This window comes from Prionailurus bengalensis, chromosome C1 (genome assembly GCF_016509475.1).
Source record: "Prionailurus bengalensis isolate Pbe53 chromosome C1, Fcat_Pben_1.1_paternal_pri, whole genome shotgun sequence".
NCBI classification, from domain to species: Eukaryota; Metazoa; Chordata; class Mammalia; order Carnivora; family Felidae; genus Prionailurus; species Prionailurus bengalensis.
The window spans coordinates 81,114,710-81,139,574 of record NC_057345.1 but is presented as its reverse complement, the minus strand read 5'-3'; the positions used below and the strand labels follow the sequence as shown (position 1 = coordinate 81,139,574).

General features: G+C 39.3%; 1 protein-coding gene across 2 annotated transcripts in view; it reads left to right on the top strand.

Moving 5' to 3' along the window:
• ALG14 (ALG14 UDP-N-acetylglucosaminyltransferase subunit) overlaps nucleotides 1-24,865 on the top strand; it is a 102,131-nt gene that overhangs the window by 7,519 nt on the left and 69,747 nt on the right. The gene's annotated exons all lie outside the window — the stretch shown is intronic.

Here is a 24,865-nt window from a genome sequence, read left to right as displayed (position 1 = left end):
CCAGACGCCCAGCTGCATCTGCATGGGAAAATCAGGATCCACTAATATCACCCCTCTCTCACTCCCCCTCAAATCCCTCTCTCACCTCCCCACCCCACTCCACTCCATTCCCAGGCCTTTAAAACTCCAGTTGAGTATTAGTCACTTGTAAACATGATCCCTAACTAAAACACTATGGAAATGTGTTCTTGGAGAGTCCATGTCAAACAACATTAGAATCTGCCTGCTGTGAATTGAGCCCTAACAAAACGTATGGTATGTTTTTTCTATGTGGGAGATGAGCCAAATGCTTCATTTCTGTTTTAGGCATCAATGCTGTATTTGTTTCTTGTGGTATGCTGTAACAGAGTACCACATTCTGAGTGTTCAGGCTACAAGTCTGCAGTCAAGGAGTCTGCTGGGCTGTGTTCTCTCTGAAGGGGACAGAATCTTCCTCACTTCTCATGGTTGCCAGCAGTCCTTGGTGTTCCTTGGCTTGTAGCAGCATCATTTTAATCTCTGCCTCCATTGTCATAGGGCCATTTCTGTGTCTCTGTCTTCACATTCCCTTCTCATAAAGACACCAGTCATTGGATGTATGGCCCACGCTAATTCGCTGTGACCTCATCTTAACTTGATCCATCTACAAGACCTGTTTCCAAATAAGGTCACGTTGACAGATCCCAGCTGGACAGGAATTTGAGGGGGGACACTACTCATCCCTGTGTGCTAGTTATTGACCCTCTTAATAATGTGTGAGACAGATGGCGAGATCCTTATTTCACAAATGAGAAAAGTGAGACCGAGAAGTAGAAGTAAGGTCCTGCCTAATACGTGTCGCTTACCTAAACGTGTCTTCTCTGAAACTTTTTCTTCATAGGCCTCTTTTGTGTACTCTTTTCCAACCCAAAAAACTAAGTTAGAAAAGAATGCTTCAGGGTTTATTCGCGGCATCAGAGACTTAAAAATGTCATTGAATCATAGCGTATGTTAGAATTGGTAGACAATTTGGAGAATATGATGGTGATTTTTTGCACAAGAGGAATATAGTATTATACTACAGCAATGATAAAGTTTACTTAAAAATATAAAATTAAAAAAATTACAAATTCTTGTTTTCAACATAAGGAACAGGTAGCTTTTTACCCAATTATTAGTGTATATATTATTTTCTTCTTTCTAAAGTTGCATCCAATCAGAGGCTCCAGTTTTAATTCAGTATATATACTGAATATTTCCCTCCAAGTCCATCAGCATATGGATTGTTTGCTGAATTTCATGGTTTAATGAAACATTGGGAACGTTGTTGTAGACACTTTAGAGCCCAATAAGTTGGGTGTCATTCACTTTATTTTATTTATTTTTTAATTTAAGTCTAGTTGACACACAGTGTTACGTTAGTTTCAGGTGTAAACATAGTGATTTGATAACTCTATGTGTTAAGCTGTGCTCACCACAAGTATAGCTGCCATCTGTCACCATGCAAAACTGTCACAGTACCACTGACTCTATTCCCTATGCTGCGCCTTTCATCCTTGTGACTTACTCATTCCATAACTGGAAGCCTGTACTTCCCATTCTCCTTCACCCATTTTGCCCATTCCCTCGCCCTTTCACCTCTGGCAGCCACCAGTTTGTTCTCTGTTTATATGGGTCTGTTTCTGCTTTGTTTCTTTTGCTTTTTAGATTCCATTCTAAGTGAAATCATATGGCACTTGTCTTTCTCTGTCTGACTTATTTTACTTAACATAATATCATCTAGGTCCAAACAAGATTTGATTCACCTTAATACAAAAGCCAAAGATTTTGAATTTTTAAAGTGCCGTTATTTTTTCTTACTATCAAAGTGGTACCACCACTGTAGGACTAAGCATTTCTGTTAGACTACCTCCTTCCATCAGTTAATTTACTGCTGGGGCAATACAAGTCTCCTTAGAAAAGAAATACTGTCTCATTCCTAAAAGGTTTTATACTTATGAATCTGAAGCTGGGTAGAGTTTCTGCAAAAATGCAGAGGAGAGCCACTGAGGGTGATAGCATGAACATGCCTGTTGTCCTTTCTGCTGGCCACCCATGTGCCACACTTAGAAGAGAGGGCAGGTGGAGAGACACCTTCCCACCAAGACTTGATAAGGGGAGGAATCCACTTCCTCTTCTCTTGTTTTCACTACAGATTAAGGGGGGGGATGTACCTGCAACCCCCACCTCCCCCACAGACAGCTATCCATTGTGTATCTTCCATGGGGCTCACAAGACTGGGAAGAGGGAGTCTTGGTGAAGAAATCAGTAGTGATCAATACATTTGCTGGCAGAGCCCTTATTAGCCAAGAATATTGAACAGTCTAGATCTGCACTGTCTAGTACAGTAGTTACGAGTACTGGCTCAGCACCATTTACTGAATGCTCCTTTTTTCACTAATGTGCAGTGCTACCCCTGTTATATCAAGTTGCTGCGTATGTATAGATCTGTGTGTGAGCTTTCTTCTTTGTTAACTGGTTTGTCTGCTGCTAATATCAAGCTCCCATAGTCTTACTCTTCAGGAGTATTTTAGGGGTTCTTTCTTTTTCACATGGGTTTTTGAGTAAGCTTTGGCAAGTTCACAAAGAAACATACTAAAATTTTTGTATGAATTGAATTGAATCCATGCATCAGTTTGAAGAGAACTTAAATCTACGTGATGGTATCTTCCTGTCCCAGGACATCATCCATCTCTCCATTATTTAGGTTTCCTTTAATGCTTTTCAGTAACATTTTTAATTTTCATCACAAGAGTTTTGCATATTTTTTGTTGTTTTTATTTCTACGTACCTTGTATTGTCTCATTATCATTGTGATATACCTTTTAATGATCTTTCCTGTGTTTCAGTATATAGAAATATAATTGATTGGAGTATAGTGATCTTGTAAGAACCACCTTGCTACACTCTAATTAATTCCAATAATTTGTACACTTTTATGTTATCAAGATATCATATTATGTTAAGTACACTTTTATGTTATCAAAATAATATCATCTGCAAATAGTAACAATTGTGATTCTTTCTAATCTTTATACCTTTTCTTTCTTTTTCTCATTTTGTTGTTAGACTCTCCAGAACAATAACTAATAGAAGCAATGTACTGGTCATCCTTATATTCTTTCTGATTTTAAAAATTTTCCAAGAGTTTAATTTTAAATCATATTTAGTTGATTTTTATCAAATGTCTTTTCTTCGTCTCAAATAATCATATTGTTTTTCCCATTTTATCTGTTTTCATGGGCAGTTACATGGTATAAACTATTGTGGTATTCTTGGAATAAACCCAGTTCATAGCGAGTTATATTTTAACACATTGCTGGATTTTGTTTACAAATATATTTGTAGGGTTTTTTCATTAATGTTCATGAATAGGATTCCCCTGTACTTGTCCTTTCTTGTGCTGTTCCTAAGTATCAAGGTTAAACTAATCTCATTATGTGAGTATACAGCTTTTTGTTCTGTGGAGAAATTTGGGTAAATATCAGTTGCTCTTTCTTTTTTTTTTTTTTTGAACAGAGTCAATCTTTTATATATTTGCTTATTTTAAGTGAGCAAAGATCTTTTTTTTTTTTAATGTTTTTATTTATTTTTGAGACAGAGACAGAGCATGAGTGGGGAAGGGGCAGAGAGAGAGGGAGACACAGAATCTGAAGCAGGCTCCAGGCTCTGAGCTGTCAGCACAGAGCCCGACGCGGGGCTCGAACTCACAGACTGTAAGATCTGACCTGAGCTGAAGTTGGACGCTTAACCAACTGAGCCACCCAGGCGCCCCGAGCAAAGCTCTTTATAGCATTGAACAAAAAAGAAATTCAGTTCTTTACTAGAATGGCACTACAAACTCATTTTTGCATCATAATAATCAAAGCGCAGTTGCTTTTTAAATTTTGTAGAACTTGTCTATAAAAATACCTAGCCCTGATGTGTTCTTTTTGTTGTAGTTATAGACTCCTCAGACTTTCTGTTTGTTCTTAAGACAATGTTGCTAAGATATTTTTCTAGGAATATGTCCATTTTTTATGAGTTTACAAATGTGTTAACATAATTATTTTCATAATATTCTCCTGCCACTTTTGTAATCTGTGCTACAGTGTTCACATGGTATATCTTTATCCATCTCTTTATTTTTACTTATTGATATGTTGTGTTTTAGGTGTGTCTTTTATAAATGACATATAACACTTTTTAAAATTAAAAGACAATGATTTTTGGTTTTGAAGTAGCTTGTTTGGTGCCTGTACATTTATTGTGATTATTAATGTATTAAATTTATTTCTCCTATTTTATTTGATTCTTTCTACTTACCGAAAGATTTTTGACTCTTTTCATCCTCCCTTCCTATCTTCTGTTTGGATTAATTAGCTTTCTTTATATTCCCTTTTTTCCTTCCCCTGGAATGGAAATTATTCTATTCTCCCAAGACATTATTCTTAAATGTCTACATGGATACCTAACTCAAAGTCAAAAACTTAATATCTCCATCCTCCTCCTGAAAAACAAGGCTTTTAGAATTAAAACAATTTTTTTTAATGTTTATTTTTGAGAGAGAGAGAGAGAGAGAGACAGAGTGTGAGCGGGGGAGTTGCAGAGAGAGAGAGAGGGAGACACAGAATCCAAAGCAGGCCCAAGGCTCTGAGCTGTCAGCACAGAGCCTGACGTGGGTCTCGAACTCACAGATAGCAAGATCATGACCTGAGCCGAAATCAGACGCTTAACTGACTGAGGCGCCCCTAGAATGTTTTAAGTGTAAGCACCCCTTCCCATCTTACATACTATTGTTTAGTGTTTTGGTTCTACCTTGTTTTTATACCACCCAAATTACTTATTACTATTATTTTATACAGTCAGTGCTTATTTAGATTTATATAGCATTTTCTTTGCTTATTCTTTCTACGCCTTCCTTTTGGATCAAATGTCTTTTTTCCAGAGTATATCTTTTATTAATTCTTCCATGGAAGGTCTGTTAAGTGATTTATTCTTTCCGTGTTTTTTATTTTCCTGAGAATATATTTTGGTTTTGATCTTCCTTTGATTGCATACTGCATTTGGAATTCTAGGTTGAATTTTTTTCCTTCATAAATATATATTTAATATTCATTCATTTATTTAACAGATTCTTATTGAACACCTACTGCGTGCTGGTGATATAGTAGTAAATAAAACATGCAAGAATCTCTGCCCTCATGGTGGCTGCATTCCAATGGGGAAACAATAAACAGGATAATCAAGTAAAATTTGTAATGTGTTAGTGATAAATGCTAAGGAGAAAAATAAAGCAAGGCAAGGAAATAGGGAATATTGGGTTAAATTTTAGGTTTGGGAGGTTGCAATTTTAGGTTAGAGTGGCCACGAAAGGTGGCATTTGAACAAAGACCTGAGGGAGGTGAAGTATAAAGCCATCTGGGGAAAGAGAATTCTTGGAGAAAACAATAACTGCAAAGAAGATCTTGAGGTGGGGCTATGCCTGGCATGTTCTTGAAATAACAAAGAGGTCAAATTGGCCAAAGCAAAGTAAGTGAGGAAGAGCTGAACAGATTATGAGCCCATAGACATCAAGGTGGGCATGTTGGGATCAGATTTTTTTAAGGACTTGTTGTCCGTTTTTAGTCTTAGAATTTTTTTCCCTGTGTGTGAAATGGGGAGCAATTGGGAAGCTTTAGGTAGAGGAGCGATGTGATCTTTTATTTTTATTTTTATTGTTATTATTTTTCCTTTTTCTTTAGTTGAAGTGTAGTTGACACACAATGTTACATTACTTTCAGGTGTACAGCATAGTGATTTGACAAGGTTGTATGTTATGCTGCGTTCACCACAAGTGTAGCTGCCATCTGTTACAATAAAACGTTTTTATAGTACTATTGACTATATTCCTTGTACTGTACCTTTTATTCCCGTGACTTATTCATTCCATAACTGAAAGCCTGTATCTCCCACTGGCTTTCACCTATTTTGCCCATCCTCCCAGCTGTGTTCCCTCCCTCTGGCAACCGTCAGTTTGTTCTCTGTTTATGGGTTTGTTTCTGTTTTTTGTTTATTCGTTTGTTTTTAGATTCCACGTGTAAGGGAAATCATAGCCCCACACACCAGGGCTAGGTATTTTTATAAACAAGTTCTACAAAATTTAATTTTTTTTTTAACGTTTATTTATTTTTGAGACAGAGAGAGACAGAGCATGAACGGGAGAGGGTCAGAGAGAGGGAGACACAGAATCTGAAACAGGCTCCAGGCTCTGAGCTGTCAGCACAGAGCCTGATGAGGGGCTCGAACTCACAGACCGTGAGATCATGACCTGAGCCGAAGTCGGCCGCTTCGACCCAGGCGCCCCATGTTCTACAAAATTTAAAAAGCAACCGCACTTTGGGGTGCCTGGGTGGCTCAGTCAGTTGAGTGTCCGACTTCATCTCAGGTCATGATCTCACGGTCTGTGAGTTCGAGCCCCACGTCGGGCTCTGTGCTGACAGCTCAGAGCCTGGAGCCTGCTTCGGATTCTGTGTCTCCCTCTCTCTCTGCCCCTCCGCCGCTCATGCTCTGTCTCTCTCTCTGTCAAAAATAAATAAACATTAAAATTTAAAAAAAAAGCAACTATTCTTTGATTATTATGATGCAAAAGGGAGTTTGTAGTGCCATTCTAGTAAAGAACTGAATTTCCTTTTTGTCCAATGCTATAAAGATCTTTGCTCACTTAAAATTAAACACATATATAAAAGATTGACTGTCTTCAAAAAAAGAAAAAGAAAAAGAAACTCATTTCACTTAGCATAATACTCTCTAGGTCCGTGCATGTTGCCACAAATGGCAAGATCTCCTCCTTTTTATAGTTGATAATCCATGTGTATAAATCTTCTTTACCCATTAATCTGTCAGTGGACACTGGGTTACTTCCATATCTTGGTTATTGTAAATAATGCTGCGATAAACGTAGGGGTGCGTATATCTTTTTGAATTAGTGTTTTTGTTTTCTTTGGGCAAATTCCCAAGAGTGGAATCATTGAATCATATGGTATTTCTATTTATAATATTTTGAGGAATCGTCATATAGTTTTCCACAGTTGCTGTGCCAATTTACATTCCCACCAACAGTGCACAGGAGTTCCTTTTTCTCCACATCGTCACCAACCATTGTTATTCCTTACCTTTTTGATTCAAGGCATTCTGACAGGGATAAGGAGATATTTCATTGTGGCTTTGATTTGCATTTCTCTGATAATTAGTGATGTTGAACATCTTTTCATGTATATATTGGCTATCTGCATGTCTTATTTGGAAAAACGTCTGTTCAGGTCTTTTGTCCATTTTTAATCAGGTTATTTGTTTTTTTGGTGTTGAGTTGTATAAGCTGTTTATATATGGGGAATATTAACCTTCCATTGAATATATCATTTGCATATATCTTCTCCCATTCATTTGGTTGCCTTTTGTTTAGTTGATGGTTTCCTTTGCTGTGCAAAAACTTGTTATTTTTATGTAATCCCAATATTTTATTCTTGCTTTTGTTTCCCTTGCCTTAGGAAGCATATCTAGAAAAATGTTTCTATGGCAGATATCCAAGAAATTATTGCCGGTGCTTTATTCTAGGAGTATTATGGTTTCCTGTCTCACCTTTAATTCATTTTAAGTTTTTTGTTTTTTTTTTTTTTAAGGTATGGTGTTAGAAAGTGGTCTAGTTTTGTTGTTTTGCATATAGCTGTTCAATTTTTCCAGCACCATTTTCCAGCACCTCACTGTATATTCTTTCCTCCCTTGTCAATAGATTAACTGACCGTATAAGCATAGGTTTATTTCTGGATTCTCTATTCCGTTACATTAATCTATGAGTCTGTATTTGTGCCAGTAGCATACTTTTTTTATACTATAGCTTTGTAGTATATCTTGAACTCTGAAACTGTGATGTTTCCAGCTTTGTTCTTCTTTCTGAAGATTGCTTTGACTGTTCAGGGTCTTCTGTGGTTTCGTACAAATTTTAGGATCATTTGTTACAGTTCTGTCAACAGTGCTGTTGGTATTTTGATAGGAGTTGCAGTGAATGTATAGATTACTTTGAATGTTATTCCAATCCATGATTGTGGCATGTCTTTCCATTTGTTTGTGTTGTCTTCAGTTTCTTTTATCAGTGTTTTATAATTTTCAGAGATCAGATCTTTCACCTGTTTGGCTAAGTTTATTCATAGGCATTTTATTTCCTTTGGTGCGGTTGTAAATGAATTGTTTTCTTAATTTCTCTTTCTACTACTTTGTTAAGTGTATAGGAATGCAATCCAATCTCTGTATATTAATTCTATCCCCTGCAACTTTACTGAATCCAATTATTATGATAGTTTTTGGGTGGAGTCTATAAAGTCTTCTATGCATATAGTATCATGTCATCTGTAAATAATGACAGTTTAACTTCTTTCTTACCAATTTGTATGCCTTTTATTTCTTTTTCTTGTCTGATTGCTGTGACTAGGTCTTCCAGTACTATGTTGCAAGAAGTGGTGAGAGTGGATATGCTTGTCTTGCTCCTGATATAAGGGGAAAAGCTCTCAGTTTTTTACCATTGAGTATGGTGTCAGCTGTGTGTTTTCATATATGGCCTTTATTATACCTCACTTTGTTGAGAGTTTTTATCACGAATGGATGTTGAATTTTGTCAAATGCTTTCTCTGCATCTGAAATGATCATGATTTTTATCCTTCATTTTGTTTGATATGTGTATCACATTGATTGATTTGTGAATATTGAACCATTCTTGCACCCCTGGAATAAATCCTACTTGGTGGTGGTGAATAATCCTTTTAACATATTGTTGAGTGTGGTTTGCTGACATTTTGTTGAGGATTTTTGCATCTATGTTCATCAGAGATATTGGCCTGTGGGTTTTTTATTTCCTTGTGGTGTCTTTGTCTGGTTTTGGTATCAGGGTAATGCTGGCCTTATAGAATGTATGTGAAAGCTTTCCTTCCTCTTCTATATTTTGGAATAGTTTAAGAGGAATTCTGTATATCTATCTGGTCCTGGACTTTTGTTTTGGGGGAGTTTTTTGGATTACTGACTTAATTTTGTTGCTAGTAATCATTCTGTTCAGATTTTGTCCTGATTCAATTTTGGAAGATTATCTTTTTCTAAGAATTTATCCATTTCTTCTAGGTTGTCTAATTTGTTGGTATGTAATTTTTCAGAGAAGTCTCTTACAATCCTTTATATTTCTGTGGTGTTGGTTGTTACTTCTCTTTCATTTCTGATTTATTTACTTGGGTCCTTTCTCTTTTTTTCTTGATGAGTCTGGCTACAGTTTTATCAATTTTGCTTATCTTTGCCAAGAACCAGCTCTTGGTTTCATTGATCTTTTCTATTGCTTTTTTAAAGTCTCTGTTTCACTTATTTCCACTCAGATCTTTATTATTTCCTACCTTTTATTAACTTTGGGTTGTTTGGTTTTTTTTCCTAATTCCTTTAGGTGTAAGGTTTGCTTGCTTGAGATTTTTCTTGTTTCTTGTGGTAGGCCTGTATTGCTATGAATTTTTCTCACAGAGCTGCTTTTGCTGTGTCCCAAAGATTTCTGGACCATTATGTTTCCAGTTTCATTTGTCTCCATGTATTGATTTATTTATTTCTTTGATTTCTTCATTGACTCATTGGTGGTTTGTAGCATGTTGTTTAGGCGCCCCTGATTTATATTTTAGTAGGATCATTTTGACTGCTGACTAAACTAAAGAGGAGAAGGGCAGAAGCAAGGAAAGGAGTTTGGAGGCCTTAGCAGTAATCCTGTGAGAGAGCAGTGTGGTTTGGACAAGAATGGCAAAAATGGATGTGATGCGAAGTGGTCAGATTCTGGATAAATTTTGAAGGTAGAGATAAATTTTGTCTATAGGCAGATACGATGTATGTGGGTGTGGGGAAGAGATAAGTAGAGGATGACATCTAGATTTTTGGCCCAAGCTATCAGAAAAAAGCAAAGAGGATTGCATGAGGGAGCAGGAGGACCAAGTGTGCTATGTCTTTAAATATACATGCAAAGATGTTGACTATGCAGTTTGATCTGTGAACGCAAAGTTCAGGAGAGAGCTCCAGTCTGACTGAATGTGAATTTTGGACTCTTCGGTGTTTACATGATGGTACTTAAAAGAAGAAACTGGATGAGATCACCAAGGGATTGCGTATAGTTAGAAATTAGTGGAAGACTAAGAACTGAGCCCCAGGGTACTCTAACTTTCAAATATAGGAAGCTGTTATTACCCTACAAGTATCAGCTCTCAGTTTGTTGTTTCTTTGTGGCCTCTCCCCCCAAACACAGGACGGGGGTCCTCAGAGCCCAACCCAGGGTCACTGGCATAGTTATATCTTCCTCCCAGGCCTCTGTGTCAAAGGCTGCCTCTCCTTTCTCATTTTTTCTTATGTCTGGCAAGTAGGGATTTCCCTTCTTTCTACTTCAGATAAAACCATATTTTGTTACATTTATTATAGCATTTTAATCTGCTTACAGAAGGAGGGTTTTCAGGTTAGTTTATATTGCCGTCTTGCCAGAACCAAAGCCACATTAATTTTCTAATCAAAGTTGGAGTTTTATTGCGTTCTCTGTGTTGATGTTTGCTCTGGGCTGTTTGTATAAATAGCAACCCCCGCTCACCCAATTTGCTTTTTTTTTTTTTCTGATATAATTGTACCAACTGCCATTTCCTAGCTACAGATAATATTCTTGTGGTTAAAGACTTTGACTCTCCCTTTATAGTTTGATTTTCAGCCTTTTTAAGTGAAGCAGAAAATCTGCACCATTTGAAAACATTAACAGTAATTGCACTCTGTGCCTGGGCAAGGTGTCTCATTCACATCGCTCAGAGCCCTTTAGGAATAAAAGTGCATCGATTCACACTTGGTTCTGGTGAGAAGCCAAAGCCCACATTTGCAACACAAGACTGCTCTTCCAAAAACAGATAGACCTTCCGTCTCAGAAATCAGGAGATACAGATTACCAGTTGTTAATCATACAGCAAATTTTTAAGCTAAATTTTAAATTAATGTAATTTTGCTAATGAAATGGTAGGGATGGCCTATTTTTGTTGCAGAAACTTCATTCAAATTTCTCCTGATTCCTTTGATTGAGTGTAATTTTTAAAATGGTATTTAAAATCTTAAGGCGTGCAATTCACCATATTTATAATTACACAGGAGTAAAGAGAAATAATTACTTGTGGTGTACTTTTTAACTCTACTCGTAGCTTATGTTTCTCTGCATGGTTGGCATTTAAAGAGAAACGGGGTTTCCTTGGGAGAAACATCTCAATCCTACTGGAATGACTGAGATTAGAAAGATGAGCAAAAGCTAAGCCAAAACAAACAAACAAACAAACAAGGAAACAAATGTTTAGCTGTGCAATGACTTCTATGAAAAAAATATCTCAAAAAGCCTTCTAAAGGAAATGTAATTTCCACTGGGATTAGTTCTAAAGTAAAGTGTAGCTAAAGTAATATCTTTCAGAAAGATTGGATGGTAACTTTCCCAAGTAGAACCAATTACTAGAGCTGTGTTATATGAAGGGAGGTGAAAAATCAAACCAGAGCTTTCCTCCTGGAGAGCAACAGTGTCCCCACACTGGCCTTTGTTTCACCAGGGACGCCCACCCCTGCGAGATGTGGAAGGAAACGAGGCTCAGGGCATTGCACGGTGGATTTTGGTTCATCCTTCCGTTTGCTTCTGTGTCTGAGCCTTATCTGTTAACTGCCTTTCATGACAACCATTACTCGGAGCAATTTCTATTAGAGCGTGAGTTAGCCCTTTTAGATCATATCATTAAAGAAAAAAGCTCAGCAACACTTGAATAAAACATTTTCAAAACTGCATGTAAAAATTACAGAGTAGGCATTTTTCTTAAATAAAATAACAGAAGGTGCTGAAAACTGATTTGAAGCCAGCTTTACTTTGGGGTCATTTAACAAGATTTCCCACTGCTCTATAAATAAGCTTATACTGTTTTACCAAGAAATATTATTTGTTCATTTATTCAAAAAATATTAAATGAGTGCCCATTCTGTATAAGACACTATACTTATGTGTATATTTCAGCAAATCCTTATTAAATTTGCCCCACAATCAACCGAGGCAGGATTGTAAGTGATTATTTTCTGTTTCTTTACTCTTTTCTCTCCAAATTTTCTTTCCTATAGTTTTCTTTTTTTTTCATGTTTATTTAGTTTTGAGACAGAGAGAAGGGGGAGAGAGTGTGAGCAGGGGAGGGGCAGAGAGAGAGGGAGACACACAATCCACAATCTGATGTAGGCTCCAGGCTCTGAGCTGTCAGCACAGAGCCTGATTCAGGGCTCGAGCTCACCAATGGCGAGATAATGACCTGAGCCGAAGTCTGATGCTTAACCCACTGAGCCACCCAGGCACCGCCCCCCCCCCCATTTTTTAATTTCTTAATTTAAAAACTTTGGACAGTAAAGAACTTCTTTACTTAACTTTATGTAAAATAAAAAGTAGGAGCTCCCTGTTCCTGCCCCAGTCCCACTCTCTAGAAATAAACACTGCAAGCTCGAGTTATACCTGCTGGTATGACTTTTTCTCTCTTGTACATTTACTATAAGAAAATACTATGAATTACATGTACACATACACACATAGCTACATAAATGGGTTGGGGGCAGGGTATGGCTAGTTCATAAATCAAACCTATCTTTTGTTTTCAGTGTTTTTGCATTTAACTCTATACCTTGATGGCTGTCCATGTTGGTACATATAGGTCTACCTTACACTTTTTAATGATTGCATAGTGGTTTGTGGTATTGATGTACCATTTCCCTGTTGCAGTTTTCAGCAGTTTTTCAATTTTTCACTGAATACTGCAGTAAACATTTTTGTACTTACACACACACACACACACGCAAGTATTCTTTTAACTTTCCAAATTGTCTTTAGTATGTAAACGTGGGTTTCTATAATATTCTAAATGTGGGTTTTACCTTGATTAGGGAAAAAGTTAACAAAAAAGCCCGAATTAAGTAACTTGCTGACATTGAAGGGCACGTCAACCCTTTCGCACTTCGCATTCTGCTAGGTTGTTGATTGAACTCTTGTTTTAGAGTAAATGTAATAAACTTATTAAAGAGTATAAATATCATGTGGGGCAGAGACAAATAGAAGAGATATCCCAAACAGTTGTTGTTCTGGTCACTAAGTAAAACCTGTTATGCCCTCTATTCATATCCATAGATGTTAAATATGACAGGAATAAATACAGAAACGGGTTTCTGATGTTTAATCTTTTACAAAGATGTTCACTTTTCCAGGTCCCTTGGTTGGCTCAGTAGGTACAGCATGCGACTCTTGATCTCAGAGTTGTGGGTTTGAGCCCCAATTTGGGTGTAGAGATTACTTAAAATAAAATCTTTTTTTTTTTAAGGAAAGATTTTCAGTTTTGCAAAATTCATAATGCAATAGTAGTCAGAATTCTAATGTTTTCCTTCTTTTTTTAAACTTTGTTTATTCAACAATAAATATTTGCTTTCCATTGACCAGGCATTATTATAGGCAGTTGGGATACACCCATGAACAAAACATACCAAAAAAATTCCTGCCATCATGGAGCTTACTGAACGTGAGCTGGATCAGAAAGACAGTAACACTGGACATAGTAAATTAAAAAATCTTAAAGCTTGTTAGAAGGCGGTCAGTGCTGTGGGAAGATTGCACAGGGGTAGTGGGATTGGGAATTCTGACAGGGAAGAAAAAAATTGCAGTTGCTTGTAGGTCCTTAAAGAAGATGGGGATACCTGGGAAAAAAAGGGTTTTGGGCAGAAGGGATAGTCTCTGGAAAAGCCATAGAGTGGGGCATTCCTGGATGTTGGGGAAATAGCAGAGAATCCTGGTAGCTGGAGGGGAGTCAGAGGAGGGAGGCTCTAGAGAGGAGATGGGAGGGGTTGGTGCAGGGGCCAGATGATATAGGGCCTCATCAGCCACTGTAAGGACTCCCTGTCTTACTTTGAGGGAAATGGGGAGCGGTTTTAAACCGATCACTCTGTACAGATAGACTAAGGGCAAAGGATGAAAACAAGGAGACCACTGAGGAGGCGTTTGAATCAGTGCACAAAAGACGTGGTGTGGCTTGCACCGAAAGGGGTAGGAATGGGGGAAATGGTTGGACTCTGGATATTTTTTTAAAAATAGAGTTAATAGAATTTCCTGACAGATTGGATATGAAGAAAAGAGAGAAATGAGAAATGTGAAGAAAAGAGAGAAATCAAGCAGAACTACAAAGCTTTGGGTCTGAGCAATTTTAAGAATGAAGTTGTCATCACTGACCTGGGGAACTCTGTAGGTGGAGCATCCCTGTGTGTCAGTGTCTTTGTAAACAATATTTCGCACCACCTAAAAGAGTCAACAGCCTCTGCCTTGAAGAACTTACAGGCACCCTGGGAGTCAGAGGGACTGCACGGGCCCTCCCTGCACTGATTCAAAACCATTTCCTGAGTCCTGCGCCCTTGCGCTCTGTCCCTTTTTTTCTCTTTCCTCTCCCTCTCTCCCAACCGAAAAGTTCCTTCAGCCTTTAGAAATGGTCCCCGAGAGCCCTTCCAGGTGTTGAAAGACTTGCATCGTTGTACTGTGCGGCCTCCTCAGCCGTGTCGCTGTTATCCCCTCCTGCTCCCACCAGGTGGCAGTGCACCGCTGAACATGGAGTGGTGGCACCCTGCATCACCGCTCCATGGAGGCCAGAGGACCGATCTTCAGAATGGCTGCCAGAGGGGACGTTTCTAGTATGTGTTACAGACTAATCCGTGTGGGGAGGGTGACGAGAAGCGGTCTCATTTCTTATTTAGAAACATAGATCCTTGCTAAGGATAATTTTCCTCTCCTGACTTGAGAAGGCTTTATATGGCTTGAGAGCAGTCTTTCCACCTGGAGAGTATTTTTATTTAAAGATTTGATTCACCAAGCACCTTGCTGAGGCTGCAGTACTGGCATTTGTGTAATAGGCTCTTCTTTGTTTGAGATGGGCAGAACAGCTCCTAGAAGTTGCGGCTTCCCCAAGGTAAAATCCTTCTTGAAAATCGAAAGTGGATGTTGGTTGATTAGCTTCTATGTGCAAAATTTGGACCAAGTTTTACAAAGAACTCAAATAAGGAAAGGAAGTGCCCTTTTGCCTCAAGAAATGTTTTGTGCAGTTGGAGAGGCGTAAGCACAAATACTGGCAACCTTCAGAATTAAGTAACAAGTGAAGTGTCATTGGGTAGTGCTAGTTAATTAATCAAAGTACCCCTGGGCAGTGCTACCTCTGGAGGCCGGAGTACAAATTGGGGCTGAAACGAGGCCTCTTGGTTGAAATCTGCCTATAGACCAGGTAGACCCTCTACCCTATCATGGTAGAAAACCCAACATTTACCCCTGGAGAGGTTGAACTAAAAAGGTTTTGGCTCTGGGAACACCCAGCCATATTTTGGATAGACACTGCCTTGTGAACAGAAGATGTAAGGAGAGTGAACAGCTAACTACTCCTTGTCCCCCCAATATGCACCCCTTAGATCTCCTTTCCAATAAGCTCCCAGAATGCTACATTTATTTCCCCCAGGCACAAGATTGAAGATTAGCTTTCAGAAAACTGATTTGCTCAGGAGAATAGAAGTATAGATTCTGATATTTAGGATTTCCCCCAGTGAAATGGCTATTTCACTATGACTATTTTTATCTTCCCCTTGACAACCCTACCCAGGGCATAGAGCTTCGAGTCTGCCTTTTAATGCCTCATTCTTTAGTATGAACCAGGGTTTCCAAGCCTCGACACTATTGACATTTGAGGTCAGGTAAATCGTGTGAGGAGGCATTGTGGGATGTTAATTAAGCAGCATCTCTGGCCTCAACCACTAGATGCCAGTAGAATCCCTGTCTTCCTAGCCCCTCACCACCCCCCCCCCACCCCTGCCCCCGCCAGTCTTGAAGACTAGACCTTGCTTGAATGTCCCTGGGGGAGAAATCCACCCCCATCCTGAGAATCACTGGCGTGAACTGACATCCACAGTTACAGACATTGGAGGGAAGTCTCAACATAAGAAAAAGCAAAAACTATTTGAGGAAGCAACTTTGAGAAAAGGAATCAGAGGAAAGGGCAAATCATGAGCCAGGGCATAGGGGAAGGGCTTAAAGGAAAACAGTATCTTCGGGGAAATGAAAAGACATTGTGTCTTTAAATAAAGAATGATATCCATTTTTTTTAAAAAACCTCATATAGCTAGAAAGATCCTTGCCTATTAAAATTTTGATGTAGGAATAAAAAAATGAAAATATTGGAAGGTCATGTTGAAGAATTCTGGTATAAAGCGGAACAAAAAGATAAAACCAACAGAGAAAAGATAATAAAATTAGATAATCAAACTGGATGTTGGAAGGCTACTATCCAGAAAGAACAATAACACAGGCAGGTGTCATTAAAAAAAAAAATCACCCAAGAAAAATGCCTACAACTAAAGGATGTGACCTTCAAACTAAAGGAATATCCCCAGCCCAGTAAAACTATAGTCACAGAAGATATATCATCATTCAATTTCAGAACTAAAGATAAAATTTCCAAAAAGCAAAGGAAAATGAGTCACATTCGGAGTCCAAGTGGCATTCAGAATAATGATTAGAGCAATCCTCACACCAGTTCCCATACAACGTTTCATAGAGGATGTGCTCCACCAAAACAAGGAGGACCTAAGAAGGAGGAAGGCTGTGGTCCTAGAATCTAGGTTCCAGCCCAGAAGAGAAATGAAGGAAATTTTCAGGATGGCAGTGAAGGGAGTTTCCATATGAAGACCACCACATACAGCAGGCCTAGAGAACAACTGGTTGGGAGTTGGAAGTTGAGCAGGAGGACAGAGAACTCCAGAAAGGATGCTTCCAAGAAGCCAGTAATGATGATGAATTACCTCAGGTATCTGACCAAACTGAGAGTCTCATAGGAAACTTCAAAACCGTGTGTGTGTGCACGCATGCATACATACAAATATATGTGTGTGTGTATGTGTGTGTGTGTGTGTATATACATATATTTATTTATATAGCTTTGATTTTAAAAAAAGTAAGTGCTTTGAATACAGGGGAAGGAGAGATCTCAGGGCTAGGAAATTGGAAAACACAGGACACATTCGGACAAATGGTGGGTGTGTTTTTGAACCATGACAGGAGATTGGGAAAGAAGTTGGTGAAATTAAAAGATAAAAAATTATTTCCGTTTTAGAAACCTGAGGTCATCTTAGAATGCTTTCAGTTACAGAAAGGATTTAAGTGACCCAATATTTTTTTAAGTTTGTGCAGAGGGTAGAGGGATCATCTATTGGTTGTGAATAATGGTTGATGTTTGCTTTTGTCTTTGAACATTTTTCTGTATTTTCTAAGTTACAATTAGAAAACAATTAAAGTTATGTTTTGAAACAAACTAAGAAGTGGTAAAAGCACCTGTGGAAATAGTAATCTATGCATAGGAAATATTTATTTTCTAAATAACCCAAACACATATCATAAGGACCAGTCTTTTGGGACGGGTATACTTGTATCTTGGAAACACATTAGTTTTCTGCTACTTTAATAAATAGAAATATTTTGTTTTGTATCTTTTATTCTACGTATGTGTATAACTCAGTGGCAATTTGGTGGTTGCAGGATTTATCAAGCATGGCCTCTGAAATTAACATGGCGTGCTTCCATTCAACAACACCTACTATTTTCCACAAGGTGGGGTGCTAACTTCACAGAGTGGGCTGAAGTTGGCTATAACTTACTGAAACTTCTAAATCTAATGCATCTGCTCATTCTCTTTCACAATTCCCAAGCAATCCTGAAAGAAATACTTTTGTAAATTATATAGTTGCAATCGTGGGTTTCGTTTCAGTTTGTGAATTCTGTTAAACTCGTGGTTTTCATTTTTAGAGTGTGATTAATCTATATAAACACTTTTCCTCTTTAGAGTGTATCTTGACTGCATTCAATTATAGGTATAAAGAATACGTCTAATTTGGTGAATTATAAATGAGTGAAATACCAAAATAAAATGTTGGTAGTTTATTGCAAACAGAGATCCTGATGTGGCTGTTTCAGTGAATAGATGAGTATTTTCAAAATGCTGTTATCAGGTAGATGTATACATGGTTCTGAAGTATTTTAAATAGCTGAGTCTCTTAAATTCTTTCCTAAATCTTAATTATCCCATTCTCCATCTCTACAACAAAGGCAAGTCAGGTTAAACTTTCTCTGCATCAGATTCTGAATTGATGGAATTGAAGAAACTATGAATAACATTGCAGTTGTTCGACTTTCTGATCATGTGTCCAGAATGCCTGTGCCAGTTTAATATATGTGGGGTTCTTACAACATGCAGAGCCAGTAGCAGTGTAGAATACAGTGCTGCTACTTCTCCATTTTGAAGTGAATTAGAGACATTCTAATAACCGATGTTTACATGTAAACATTTACATAAAGCATATTTTTTTAATGTATACTTATATTATGGTCCCGAGCATACAATAATTTGTCATCGTTGTTGTCATAAAATCAGGATGTGGCCTCTTTCCCTTTGTCCTTCCTTTTGCATAAACGAAGGTTCTTTCGTGCCTTTTAGCCATTAGGCACCAGGAAATAATTATGGAGCTGGTAGTTAGAATCATGCCAGGCATAACATAATTCCAAGCCACGCAACTAATGAGGTTGACTATTGTACTTTCACTTTCAGGATTGACCAAAGGGCAGATCATGGTCGGGAAGTGAAAGTGATGAATGCAGAGGCATGTCTACTTGTCTGTCAAGGACCTGATAGATGCTCAGTTCATGGCAGCTGATGAGGAAGTGCCGAGTGACCTGTGGGTGGAGGAGCCATGGGTTCCAGACTGGGTCCTGCTGATAACCAGGGGAGGTAGCTTCCCCAGACCTCATTCTCTTACTGCGAAGTCGAGGCCTGGATGAGATCAGGGGGTCCTCAGAAAGCCACCGTGATCCCCACAACTGGCTCTCAAGCCTGACTTACGAAAGACAAATGAGGCTGCTGCTCCAGGTAGGGCCCTCTGGTGCCTTCCTAGAACCTGCATTTCTGAGCGCTCCCTTTTCCTGGATTCCTAGGTTATCTTGTTCTGTGTACCTGCCAGGTCAACCCATTGCCCCATTTTAGGTACAAACCCATCTGCCCCATTTCAACCTAAAAATTATCTGTAATATCTTCTAACATTGATATATTTTATACTTACTGTTTTACTGACTCATAAAATTATGCTGAAAACCAGACCATAATGAATAATGATATGCTCTCAGCCTATTTCCCCTTTCACCATTCACCCCACCTAAAAACCTGAGAGTCACCCCAAACTCTCCAGCCTCCCTAAGTCCCTCCTTCCCACCATTGGCCCTCTCCATTCCTTCACCTCAGTGCTGCAAGTATCCTTTAGGCCTTGGACATCGTTCTCCTGATATATTTCAGGGATCTGCTTCTGGGGGAGCCCCACCCCTTCTGCCAGAGTGGTGGTTCCTGAATGCAGATGTGGTCACATTGCTCTCATCATCCTCCAAGGATTCCTCATTGCCTTTAACTTCATGTACATGCTCCTCAGCATGGCTTTGAAGGCCCTGCCTCCCTAGCTCCATTTTCTGCTGTTCTCTCCTGTGCTCCTTGTATACCAAACAGTTCCCCCCAAATTTCATGCAATTTCATGTGTCACTGCTCTGAACATGTCTGGAAGACCCTTTTTCCCCCTCTGCTACCCCTGGTAAATTTCACATCCTGCCAAGAAGTGAGATCAAGTATCTCTTCCATAAAGCCTGATTTAGCTTCTCAAAGTATAGTGCATCATTTCTTACTTGGTGCTAACATATTCAATACTTATATCTCCTTTTGTATTACGCTCTTTGATTGCAATTGCTAGTTTTTCTGTGTTGCTCTGCTACTCTCTACTGAATTCCTTATGAATGCCTTCCTCACCCATGTGTTTCCAGCCCCGTTCCTGTCACCTGGTAGGTATTTAATGAATGAAATGAAAAACACAGCACTGCAATTCAGTGTTCATCTATGATATTGATATATTTTCTTTTGTAAAAAAGGGAAATAGTCTTACATTTATTTATTTATTTATTTATTTATTTATTTATTTATTTTAAATGTTTATTTATTTTTTAGAGAGAAACAAAGTGTGAGCAGGGGAGGGGCAGAGAGCAAGAGAGACACAGAATCTGAAGCAGGTTCCAGGCTCTGAGCTGTTAGCACAGAGCCCAATGCGGGGCTTGAACTCATGAACTGTGAGATCGGATGAATCATGAGCCAATGATGAATCATGAATCCTGAGCCAAAGTTGGATGCTTAACTGACTGAGCCACCCAGGCGCCCCCCCCCTTTTTTTTAATTTTTTAAACATTCATATCGTTTTAAAGCTAAAAGGAAGGGTGTTTAAGTTGCAAGTGACATAAAACTAAACTCAAAACTGGCTTGAACACTAAGGGGAATTTGTTTACTTGCAAAGGGGAAAAATTCAGTCTTATTTCTGGGTGAGACTTGGTCCACGTGCCCAGCAATTTCACTAGCGATGGGCAATGTCTGTCTGCTCTATCTTCTGCAGCCTCACCTCCATCAGGCTCCCCACAGTGCTGGCTCCAGCAGCTATGCTCTCCCCTCAGGGTGGCAAAACCCAGTAGTACCTCCTGGCTTTCTATCTTTGCACTAGCCTGCAGGGAAAAAGGTCTCTTACAACGTGTAGAAGATAGAGAGAGAGGAAACTTCTTTTTCCCAGAAACTCCAGCAAATTCCTAATGTCTCCAGTCTCATGGTCTTCAGCTGGGTTATAGCCCTGTCTTTCAGCCAGTCATTGTGGCCAGGCATGAGGGTTATTCCCATGTTGCTTAAGCCATTCCAGGCCTCCTCATGGTACTAGAGGTTTAGAAGTGAAGGAGACAGGGGCTAACATCCCACCAAAACTGTGCCTGAGAGTGTGAGAGGAGTGAGTTACCCAAAAGAAAATTGGTTATTGTTGGCAAAAGAAGGGGGCAGTAAGAGGCTGAGAAGAGGACAACTAATATTCATTACAAAGGACATTAAAATTTGAGTGGCCAGAGTCCCATATTGTTTTAAGAACAAATGACTTTTTTAATTTCCTTGCTGCCCTGACCTCCAGGAGTGGAATGCTTCTAAAGGTGAAGTGAGGAGTGGCTTGAAAACCATGGGACAAGCAGGGAGCATCAGCCTTGCTTGTCTTTGACGAGTTCGACTTGAGGGCCAGTTGTAGAATCATGGTGGCTAGTTGAGGATCCTGATCTTGCAAGGCCTCCTTGTGAAAGACTGAGGTCTAGAGAAGTTGACTTACCCAAGGTGACAGAACTGGTTATCAGCAAGACCCAGTCTGGGACCCTTGGCCCCTTCGCTCCTTCATCAGCTACCATGAAGTGAGCACCTACCAAGTACTTAAAGGAAATGCACATAAGGACATTTTTGTGTGTACAGTGAATTATGGTCATCTTGATTTCAGAATGATAGAACCATCCAACATAGTTTTCTTTTAGTATGTACATTATACTTTGCATTGTTAAGAAAACAGTTATAAAAGAAAGCTGAAACCCTTTTTGGTTGAATGAAATTTTACCGTTTTAGTTTTGTCTTGTTTCCAAGATTCTGCAATAGTGTGGCATTCATTAAATAATAAACATATTGTACATTTCAGTGTGTGGTAACAGCAGAGAATGACTTCATAGACCACTTAATCTGCTCTGTTGTGGTTTATGATGCCATCTGGATTCCTTGGTGGAATTATTTCCATCTAAATCACTATAAACTTCTATTTAGGTTGTCACAGATCTAAAGCCAGATATGTTTGTGGGTTTTAGCAGTGATGTAATTCTGGAAGATACTTTGAAAGTTACAAGTTGTCATATACTATTAGCATTTAACTCAGTGTTTCACATAATTTCAGACAAACTAGAGACTGAGGAAAAAAAATCCATTTCTCTACTTTATTATTATTATTTTTTTTAGTAAACATTCTCCCTTTCTTGGCTGTCTTGTCACTCTATGTCTAGTTAGGCGTCAGTCAAGCTTGTGTAGGAAACACTGGGAGGCTCTGTGGGTATACATACAGTACTATAGCACATGGCCTCTGCCCCTTCTTAATTAGGACGTTTAGATAGATGGATGAAAAGGAGGTTTCACTAACTAGTATGTGTCTTTTTCTAAGATATGGTGCAGAGAGAATAAGGGAGAGAGAGAATCTCACTTCTTTGTCTTTTATATTACTGCCAGTTGCGTGAAAGAGACCGAATCATGTTGCAAGAAATGCACACACTGCAGGATATACACATAGAACTGCACAGAAAGAAAGGACTCAGGGGGTGCCTGGGTCAGTTAAGCATCTGATTCTGGATTTTGGCTCAGGTCATGATCTAGCAGTTTGTGAGATCATGCCCCACACTGGGCTCTGAGCTTGACAGTGCTTAAAGACTGTTTGGGATTCTCTCTCTCCGTCTCTGTCTGCCCCTCCCCTGCTCACATTCTCTCTCTGTCTCTCTCTCTCTCTCAAAATAAATAAACATTAAAAAAAAAAAAAAAAGGACTCAAGTAGAATATACTTTCTATGTAACCCAGTTGGCTACCAGGCAGGAGCAATAGCAAAACAACAGGACTTGCTAAGGTTCAACAAAAACTCTGAGGATTTCTGAGTCCCTGTATTTTTACTCTGTTTTGTTTGTTTGTTTGTTTTCTTGGGGTTTTTTTGTTTGTTTTTACCAAAAAGGCTTGGAGGCCGGGAAGGACACCTTGGTAACAGTGGTAGTTGGGGCTGGTATGCCAAACCTACAGCACAGAACAGGGTATGAAGGAGAAGGTGACCGGAGGGCGCAGGGAGCTCAGTCCCCACAGAGCCAGGGAAGCAGGCAAGCTCTGTGGGTTGGAGGCTGTAGATATAGAGGGTAGGTGAGTTGAAGAACAGAGAAGGAAAAGAAAATGGGTCAGAATGGGTAGCTGGCTATATATAGAAGCAACAGAAGGCAGGGAACACGGCTCCATGGGAAGTTGGTTCAGCTCATTATGTATTCCTCAGAACTGAGGTGCAGAGATCAAAGAAGGGCCTTTAGAAGGGTGAGTCAGGAGCATATTTCAGGGCACATGGAAGACCTGTTCTACCACTTGCTGGCAGTGTCACCTTGGGAGATTTCAGATTTCTCATCCGTGAAGTGGAGAGGTTGGATTAGTTGGTCTCTTACAATCCTGAGATGTTACAAGGTAAAGACTCAGCATCCTATCCAGCATAGACCACAGACTGGACTTCTAGAAACTATAGTGACAGTCATTTATCTGTTCAGCAGGTATTGACTGAGCACCCATGATGTATGAAACACCATTCTGCACAGTGGGGTTACAGCAGTGAGCAAGATGAAATCCTTTCCTCTCATGGAGCTTGTGTTCTGAAGAGAGAGGCAGACACCAGTCAAACACACAAACAAGCAAGTTAATTGGAAGTATGAGTAATTCTGTGAAGATGGCAAAATAAGACAGTGTGGTGGAGGGTGACCGTGTATTGGGGGAGGGGCACGTGGGGAGCCTGCCTCCTCTCTGAGGAGGTAATGTTCAAGCAAGACCTGGATTGATCCAATCTAGGGAACACGGTAGACCACTCAGAATGAACCGAAAAGGCCCTCAGGAAGGAACGTATTTGACGTATTCACACAACAAGAAAGAAGGCTGATGTGGTTGGTGAGTGAACAAGGAACCATTAGAGAGATAAGGCAGCCCAGGTTACACAGGACCTCAGAGACAGTTGTCAGAAATTTGGATTTTATCCCAAGTGCATTGGTAAGCCTTTGGAGGGTTTTAAGCAGGAGAATGAAAGGAAAGATCTGCTATACATTATAATCTCTGGTGATTCTGTAGAGAATAAAGTGTAGGGGAGCCAGAGGAGAGTTAGAGATGAGTTGAGAGGTTATTGTAGTCATGGTGAGAGATGGTCATAGTTTGGACCAAGAATAGCAGGGATGTTGGGAATAAGTAGCTAGATATGGAATGTGTGTAGAGGTTTTAGAAGAAGGAGCCACAGGAGCAGGTGCCCCACCCTCCGTCCCTGCCAACGCCAATGTATATTTTCATGATCTTCATATATAACCAGGAAATTTATTATGATAGATTCTGCTGTTCCTTTGTCGATTCCTGGCTTGGGAATGCGGAATAGCATGTTTTGGTGGCAAATATGATAGTACTTTTGAGTCATTATAGAAAAGCCTAGTGAATAGAGGAACACTAAAGTATGCATTTCATGGCCCCAGTGGAATGGATTCAGAGCCAGTTTAACATCCCACAGTGTCTTTCAAAGGAATTACTTTTCTTGGGTCCAGGATCCAGGGAAGACTGACCCTGCTTGGGTTGTGTGGCCTCTTCTAAACTAAATATTGGGTCTAGAGGTGAGGGGTAGGGGTGGTAAAATGATGGATGAGGCTTCCTTTGTGTCCTGCATCCCATTAGTAGGACATAAAAGAGGGTCAGGGACATTTCCTTCAAGGCAAAGGTACAGACTAACAAAAATAGTTATGTCTGTGAGGATGCCTTCATTTGGATTTCTCCAGATGCCCCAATCCCTGAGAATGTCTGGCCAAAGGTCATAGCCAGGCCTGAACTGTCGCTCTCTGAAACTCCATCCCATTCTTTTGTCTTCAAAGGAACTTTTGTTAAAACCAAAATACAGTCTTTCTATTAATAATTTTTCCTTGTTGATTTCTTCATGTATTTGATTATTTTATATGTAAAAAAAAAAAAAAAACCTCTCAAGATTTTTCCATGGCCTGACCCTTAGTATTTCCTTTAGGCAATATGGGACATCAAATACCCTAGCACCAGTTTCTGTGTGTTAAGCATAGTTAATCTGAGAGCCCTGTTCTTACCAAAATGGCCCAGGTTCCCATCCACTTCAA